We start from the raw sequence: 9,289 nt of genomic DNA on the forward strand, positions 1-9,289 counted from the left end.
CGGCATGAGTGAGAAACTGCAGGGATAGTCTCCTTTTGGAGAAGGGGTGGGGTCACACCTCTCCAGGCTTTACCTCCAGGAATTCTACCTAGTACGCACTATGAAGATGAAGATCCCAGAAAGATCCCCTATGACAGAGTAATCACTGCAAAACATGTTAACAGGCCCAGAGCCTTCTTCATAACAAAGACATATGCTTCAGGGGAAAAGACACTGCCAGAGCTTTCTCCAGATAAAGGGCATTCCTTCCACTCCAGCCCCTCCTCGCCTTCAGCCACACCCAAGGGGGAAAAGTAATCAACAAGGGTGAAGGCGTCCAGAAAATAGACTAGGAACCCTGCATCTAAGGAAAGAGGAGGTTGCAGGGAGGATAAAAACTACACCACTGAAGAACACATGGGAAGGTCACAGCTCCCAGACCCAAAGTGAGATTCAGCTGAAAGATTACAGAACTCTCACCCTCCCTCACACGTTACATCACACCAACAGGGCTCCAAATTGAACACCTGTGGGTTACAGCTGAAAGCGCTGCAGGACACGGACTCTCTTTAGGGAAGAGCACTTAGAAAACCCCAAAGTCAAGAGAGCAGATAGAACAACGAGGCCACTAGAAGAATTTGAAGCCTTTGGCACGTGTAGCTACAGCAAATATCAAACACAGCCAAAACCCTATTGGTTCCTATTTCCTAATATAACATGTCAGCCTTCCAAAAACAACATCAACAAAATACAAGGAATAATAAAAGATGAGAGAAAATACAGTCCAAAGAGATAAAGCAATCATCAGAACCAGACTCAGATGACACAAATTTTGGATTATCAGACAGGGAATTTAAAATATCTATAATTAACATGTTAAAGGCTCTAATGGGAAAAAAGATAATATGCAAGATGGATTATGTAAAGAGAGGCGGAAACAAAAAGACAATGCTAAAAATCAAGAGTGCTGTAAAGGCTGAGAAGAATGCTTTCCATGGCCTCAACAGGAGACTCCACGCAGCCAAAGAAAGAAGCTGTGAGCTCGAATATAGGTCAAAAAACATTTCGCAAATTAAAATGCAAAGAGGAAAAAGAATGGAAAAAACAGACCATCCAAGAACTGTTTGACAATTTCAGAAAAGTGTGACACATACACATTACTGGAATATCAGAAAGAGAAGTAGAAGAAATATTTGAAATAATACCAAGAACTCTCCAGAATTAATGACAGACCCCAGGAAGCTGAGAGAATACTAAACAGATTAAATACCCTCAAAAACCCTCACCTAGGTATACCATATTCAGAAAATCAAAAGACAAAATCTTTAAAGAATCCACAGGGAGGGAAAAACACCTTATTCATGGAGGAAAAAGGGTAAGAATTGCAGTGAACATCTCATCAGAAATCATGCAAGCAAGAAGAGAGCAAAGTGAAATATTTATAAAGTATAAAAGAAACCCCACCACCACCTTAAAATTTCATATTCATTGATATTATCATTCAGAAGTGAAGGAGGAATAATGCTTTTCTCATACAAAAAACTAAGAATTCATCGCCAGCAGACCTGCCTTGCAAGAAATGTTAAAAAAAAAAACTTCAAGCAGAAGGAAAGTGGTATAGTCAGAAACTTGGATATCCATGAAGAGCATCAGAGAAGGAATGAATAAAATGAAAATAAAGTCTTTTATTTTTCTTATTCTTAAGTGACCCAAAAGACAACTATTTGTTTAAAATAATAATAGTAACAATGTATTGGGTGATCGTAGCATACTGGTAAGTGAATGAATGATAGCAATGAGGGATGGGAGGGAGAAATTGGGACTACTCTATTAATAAGGTACCTATGTAACACATCAAGCAACAGAGTGTTACTTTAAGGCAGAATCAGGTTAGTTCAAAATGTATATTGTAAACTCTGGGGCAACCATAAAAAATGCTTTAAAGAAGTATAACTGATACGCTATGTGGTAGGCAGAATCATGATCTCCCAGAAATATCCACATCCTAATTCTCAGATTAAGGCAGCAGATAGAATTAAGGCTGCTAATCACCTGACCTTAAAATACAGAGATTATTCTGGATTATCTGGGTGTGTGTAATGTAATCACAGGGTCTTTAAGTGTGGAAGAGGAAGACAAAAGAGGATATAAGAATGATGCAATATAAGAGAAACGTGACCCACTATTACTGGCTTCTAAGACACAGAAAAAAAAGGGGAAGACACAGTAAAGGATTGTGGATGGCTTCTAGAAACTTAAGAGCAAGGAAATGGATTCTCCCCTAGAACCTCCTGAAAGCAAAACAGCTCAGCCAATACCTTAAGTTTAGCCCACTGAGACCCATTTCAAACCTCTGACCCACAGAACTGTAAGATAATAAATTGTGTTGTTCTGTATCACTGAGTTTGTGTTCCTTTGTCATAGCAGCAATAGAAAACTAATACAGGCTGAGGGAGGAGACAGAGTTCATAAAACCCTATAAATGAATCACGTAAAATGCTCAATTAAAAGGAAACAAACAAAAAAGCAATAAACATAAAACAGTAACAAACAAGGAAGATCAACAATCACTTCAAATGTGAATGGTCTCAATACAGTAATTAAAAGAGGGATTATCACAGTGGACAAAACAAGATCCAACTATATGTTGTTTACAACCAACTAACCTTAAACATAAAAACTCAGATATGTTAAAAGTAAAAGGATGGAAAGCTATACCATGCTAACCCTAATCAAAAGAAAGCTGGAGATTTTACATTAATTTCAGACAAAGCAAACTCTGTCTGATAATTAGGGACAAAAAGGGTCATTATATAACAAAGTCAATTCTCCAAGAAGGCGTAACAATCTTAAACATGTGTACACCTAACAAGAGGGTATCAAAACACATGGAACAAAAACTGAGAAAAATGACAAGAGAAAGACACAAATTCACTAATATAGTTGAGGACTTCAACAACACTGTCAGTAACTGACAGATTGAGCAGACAAAAAACCGAAGAAAATAGATGACCTGAGCAACACTATCAATCAAGTTGATCTAACTGACATTTATAGAAAACTCCATCCAACAAAAGTTAAAAATACATTCTTCTCTACCTGCATTCATCAATGTAGACCACATTCTGGTTCATAAAACAAACTTGAACAGATTTAAAAAGAGGAGAAATCATACAAAGTATGTTCTTAGACACAGTAGAATTAAACTAGAAATCAGTAACAGAAAGGTTTTTAAAAAAATCTTCAGATATCTGGAAATTAAAGGCTCAAAAGAAATTTGAAAATATTTAGAACTAAATAAAAATAAAACTCATCAAAACTTCTGGAATGCAGCAAAAGCAGTGCTTAGAGGGAAATTTATAGCATTAAATGGATCAGAATTCAAGACATCAGTATGAACATGTTTAGCTTAACATGTTAGCTTTAGATACAGATGGTTATATATATATTTGCACGTATGTACATACAAGGATTAGTATGTACACATATATGTCCTTATCTGTCAGTTGAAAGGGTCTAGAAGAATGACACCCCAGTGACAGCAATCACACCTAGTGCCCAAATATTGGTTTCCAACAGTATTCTCCAATAAAAGGAACCAAGGCTCCTTGGAGAAATGACTTATTCTAGGATTGGGACAGGAAATACACAAGATGAGCCTGAAGTATCTTGTAGTACCAGAAGGTAAGGAAACACCACAAAAAACCCCAAAAATCAAAATCCCACAATGATGGGGGTATGTCAAAGGAACAGATGAAACCAACTGAGAGAGCTTACAACAGCCAAAGCTAAAATAATTTGAGCAACAAAATAAAGTGGTATTGCATTATAGCCCAAAGTGCAAGATAAATATCCATGAGTTCATACTGATATAAACGACTGAATAAATAAGCAGGGTAGAGTATAACAGATCTCCCTGCAGAATTCCAAATAATTTGTTTAGATACTTTGCCCTCAAGAAAGTAGAGCAAAACTTCCACTCCTTAAGTGTACGCTGTGCATAGGGATTCCCTTTCAAAGAATATGGGAGAAAAAGTGTAACTTTACAGTGGAGAAACCTGACAAACACCACCTCAGCCAAGAGGTCAAGATTAATATCACAATGATAGTATGTACCCTTTATGTGGTGAGATAAAAATACAAGGCTTCAACCTTTACGTAAGGTTTCAACCTCTGTGGTCTTCCTCCCCAAAATCCATATTCCCAATACAACTGTGAGAAAAACATCAGACTAATTCCCAATTGACAGACGTTCTACAAAATACCTGACCACTACTCCTCAAAACTGTGAAGGTCATCAAACACAAGGAGAATCTGTAAAACTGCTAAGAAGCCATGACTAAATGCAATGTGGTATCCTGGGTGAGACCCTTAGTTTTCATCTAATGTCCTGAGGACAGAAAAAGGACATTAGGTAAAAATTAAGGAACTCTGAATAAAGTATGGATGTTAGTCATAATGCATAAATATTGGTTCATTAACTACGATAAACGTATCATATTAATGTAAGTTGTTAATAACAGGATAAACTTGGTATATATAAGAACACTCCACTATCGTCACAATTTTCTGTAAATCTAAAGCTGTTCCCTAAAACAGTTTATAAAAAAAATCAGAGTTCAGAAGGAAATTTGTTTTACACTGTTAATATCATCTAATCATGTAATATCTGAGACTTGCTTCAAGTTAACCAATAGGAGGTAAGATAGGGAGGGTTACAGAAGAAAAACCATTGACCATTAATAGGTTTTTAAAAATCTATTAATTTTTAAATGTCTGAAATTTTCCATAATAAAACCTCCTTTGACTCTGACCTTTATGTGACCTTGCTGGGTTCTGTATGTATGTTGGTTTCTATCGTGCTTACATGACTTAGCTATCAACGAATTCTTGTCCATGGAGTCATAGGGCATCAATTCTAGCAGTCTGTCATTGTGGGTTTTATGTGTATTTGTATATATTTTCTCCTCACTTCTGCTTCCTCCTTATTATTTAATACAAGTTTTACTGGAGATTAACTTTACAATTTAGTCTTTAGATGACAGAATGTTCACATGGACATGCATGTTGTAGGGTGTGTATAGATGCAGAGTCTCAGAAGGGTGAATTGTACCAGTGAAGTTACAGTCTCCTAGCTCCAAGTTCACGCCATAAGCCAGTGGTTCTCAGCCAGAGCCTGAGATATCTGGCAATATCTGGGAAAATTTGGCCACCCCCAGGGTCTTTTGGTAATGTCTGGAAATATTTTTGTTTGTCACAAATGGGGGGATCCTACTAGCATATGGTGGGGAGAAGCCAGGGATGCTGCTAAACATCCTTCAATGCATAGGACAGCCCCCAGCAATGAAGAATTATCTGGCCAAAATGTCAACAGTGCCAAGTTTGAGAAACCCTGTACTATTCTGTGATGCTAGGGCTGGGACTCTACGTACAGCATTTTTCGAACTACAGTTGACCCTTGAACAACGAGGAGGGTGGGAATGCCAACCATACACACAGTTGAAAATCTGCCTATAATTTATGAGGCCTTCCGTATCCTCAGTTTCTCTGTATCCGAGGATCTCATAGTACTAGTACTTACTATTGAAAAAAATCTGCACATAAGTGGGCCTGCGCAGTTCGAATCTGTGTTGTTCTATAGTCAACTGTACTGATAAATGGAACAACTTGGATGAATCTTGGAAATACATCTTAGAAAAATCTTCAGTCTCAATAATTAGTAAAGACATGCAAATAAAAATAAGATACTATCTTCTAACTCTTAAATCAGCAACATTTTCAGTACTCACTGAAATACATGTAAATGATACATTTATCAGTGATGAAAATTATAAATTGCAGGACCTTTTAAAAAAGCAGTCTGACACACAGAATACAAACTTACGGTTGCCAGTGGGGAGGGGGTGGGGACAGACTGGGAGTTCGAGATTTGTAGATACTGACAGGTGTATATATAGAATAGATAAACAAGTTTATACAGTATAGCACAGGGAAATATATACAACATCTTGTAGTAGCTCACGGTGAAAAATATGAAAATGAATATATGTATATTCATGTATGACTGAAGAATTGTGCTGTACACCAGAAACTGACACAACATTGTAAACTGACTAAAACTCAATAAAATTTTAATAAATAAATAAATAAAAAGCAGTCTGACAGTGGCACAGGAGCTTTAAAAATGTTTATATCCTTTGGTCAGCAATCTCAATTTCTCAAAGAATAAAAATCCTAAAGAAATAATAAATCAGGTGAAAAACTTGGGCATATCCTAAAGCAAATTCTAAAAAATACTACAATAAAGGTATAAATAAACTACAGTATATAGAAACAAGCATGAAGAAATTAATTTTGTATGAAAAACTGGAAGGAAATCCCTTACAGAAGCTGAGATTTAAGTTTGACTTTAAAGATTAAAATTAAGATGGCTGCAATAGCCAAATACTGAAATATTTCAAGCAGAACACTAGAGTTTGAGAAATTGCAACGTGTATTTATTTTTAGTTTTCCAAACAGATCAATAGCAAGTAGAATGGCTAGCTACAATGAATACACCTGAGCGGGTTAAGACTAGTGGGAGGTGATTAATTCTATCAGAACAGGCTGGGGCTCTGACCCAGAGGATAACAATTAACTTGTTCTGCATGCAAAAGGAAGCTAACTAGTGTTTTTAAGCAAATATATCTTGGGACGAAAATTCTAGGAACAGTGTGTAAAATGCTTCGTGACAGACGAAAAAAAATCTAGAATCAGAGAGTGCAGTTAGAAAAACCAGTAAGAGGCAACTGTAGCTTGATCTAGAGCTGTGGAAGTGAGTGGAAAGCAGGATGGGAGGCAAAAGTGTCTGCACCTGTCAACCTGACCTGACATGGGACCCTGAGGAAGAAAGGAGGAATTAAAACACCCAGTTTTCAAGTCTTAGCGACACTTAAGAGCAGAGAGAACAGGTATGGGAGGATTAAGAGAAGATAAATTTTGTTCTGGACATGCTGCATCAGAGAGAACACTCATATGGAAGTGCATAGCTTGAAATTCAAATCTAAGCCTCAGAGAGAAGTTAAAAATAAACATTAAAATTACAGTTTAAGTTACTTGGAAAGGAAGGTTTAAGTCATGAAGAGTACAAAATAGATTAGGGAGCAAACACTGAACCTCTGGGTATTTAAGGCTCTTGTGTAGAGGCAGAGCCTATGAAGGACCTGAAAAGAACCACAAAGTCGGAGAACCTCAAAACGATGTCCTGACCAGCAACACAAGGTGTCACAAAGACTAATAAAGAAGTCAAATCAAGCCAGCAAAAGCTTGAGGGGGGCATCAGATTTAGCAATTTGTAAGGTATGAGGGCATTTAAAAAAAGCAATTTTAAAAATGTGAAGTTTGTTAGTTTCTCAAAAAGTTAAACAGATTTACCTAGGTATGTACCCCAAAGAATCAAAAACAGAGACTCACACAAACACATGTAAACACACGTTCACAGCAGCGTTCGTTATTCACGGTAGCCAAGAGGTGGAAACAGCTAGATGTACATCGAAGGATGACTGGATAAACAAACTGAGATACAGCCATTCAACGGGCTATTATCCAGCCATACAAAAGAACGAAGTCTGAGATACGCTACAGCATGGATGAACCTTGAAAACATTAGGTGAAATAAGCCAGACACAGAAGAGGCAAATATTGTATGATTCCAATTCTGTGAGGCATCGAGAATAAGCAAATTCACAGAGATAGAAAGTGCTGGGGGAGGGGAAATGCTTAATGCTTAGTTTCTGTTTTGGGTGATGAAAAACTTTTGGAGATAGTGGTGATGGTGACACAAAACTGTGAATGTACTTAATACCTCTGAAGTGTACACTTAAAACGGTTAAAACAATAAACTTCATATTATGTATATTTTACCACAATTATTTTTAAAAAGGTTTAAAAAGTGAAGATAGACCCCAAATTGCTTCTCTTGACAGAAATTGTCAAGAGAAGGCATGAGAAGTGTGGACTACTCTTCCATGACGTTTAACTTGAAAGCTCAACTGGTAAATATTGAGGGGAGGGAGAGGATTGTTTTTGATTTTTCTGAAGGCCGAGTCCATCTCAACATAGGCATATTTAGGTAAAAGGGAGGAGCTGAGTGGTTTAAAAAAAAAAAATCTAGCTTAAACCTGTGACTTGGGGGATGAAAATAGCACCACCATATTTTACTGGTGCACAGCCGTATGAGAAGCATTTTCAAAGTCGTAATTTCACGTTATACTTGGAAAACCAACCAACCAACCAACCAACCAGCCAACCGTTTTCCTAACAGAGAGTAAAAAGGAATGCTGGACCGAATCTTCTTCGATGATGAAAATAAAGCTCTTCCCTCGTAAGCATATTAATATTCCTCAAGCAGTGAAGTCTACCAGCACTGGAGGGTGGGGGCTTGAAGTTTTTACTTTATCCAAACGGCAAGTATTCTAAGAGCGTGGGAAATTATACAGGACAAAGAACCCAATTTCTTCAACAAGTAAGTACACTGCAAAGAAAAAGAAAAAGGAAACCTAAGATGTTCATCAACCAAATGCCTTGAGAGGACCTGGTCAAATCCTGCGTGACAGAAATCAACCATTTTTTAAAACTGTGTTTTTCTTTTAAATTATTATTCTTTCAAACAAGCGTGAACACTGAATACTGTGGCCACTGAGGGGGGAATAACAGGAGGTGCATTATTCAATTCGCTCCACTGCGAGATGTTTCCAGGGCACTATTTTCTTTTAGAGGCTGAGCCGCCCTGCCGGGACTGCAGGGTAGGAAACGCCGGCGGGGCCGCGGCGCGGGGCCTCCTCCGCCGCCCCCGCGGGCCCGGGCGCCCAGGGCTGGTCTGCGGCGTCTCCTCGGCCCACCCTCCCGCCTCAAGAGCCCAGTCCTGCTTTGCAAACGCCGGACACGCGACGGACGCCGGGCCTGCGGCCACAGACCCCGCAGGGAGCGGCGGTCGCCCCCGGCGCCCCGGGCCGTCTGGACCCTGAGGCGGGGGCCGCGCGCCCGAGCCGCTCGCCTGAGGCACTGAGGGGACGGACGGAGGCCGCGCGGGCTCAGTCCCCACCGGCGTCGCCGCCAGGCCCCTCGCTACTCACCTCGACGCCCGTAGCGCAGGACCCCGGCCTTCCGAGACGCGGGCTGTGGCATCGTCTCTCCGGCCACAGCCCGGGTCCGAGCCGTTTCGCCGCAACGGGCGGAGCTGCCGCGAGCACACGCAGCACGGGGCGCACTGGCGCCCAGTGGCCGCGCCGCAGCCTCGGCCCGAGCGCGCGCCCGGGGAACGACGTGACGG

General features: G+C 39.7%; 1 protein-coding gene across 3 annotated transcripts in view; it reads right to left on the reverse strand.

The window, feature by feature from the left end:
* The window catches only part of GALNT11 (polypeptide N-acetylgalactosaminyltransferase 11), a 48,105-nt gene extending 38,816 nt beyond the window's left edge, over nt 1-9,289 (reverse strand). The window contains exon 1 of one of the 3 annotated variants that reach the window (XR_012507990.1): nt 9,093-9,289. The gene's annotated coding sequence lies outside the window, so the exon portion shown is untranslated. The remainder of the gene's footprint in view (nt 1-9,092) is intronic. The other 2 variants (XM_074366716.1, XM_074366717.1) reach the window with 2 other exon arrangements.

This window comes from Camelus bactrianus, chromosome 7 (assembly GCF_048773025.1).
Source record: "Camelus bactrianus isolate YW-2024 breed Bactrian camel chromosome 7, ASM4877302v1, whole genome shotgun sequence".
In the NCBI taxonomy this organism is placed as follows: domain Eukaryota; kingdom Metazoa; phylum Chordata; class Mammalia; order Artiodactyla; family Camelidae; genus Camelus; species Camelus bactrianus.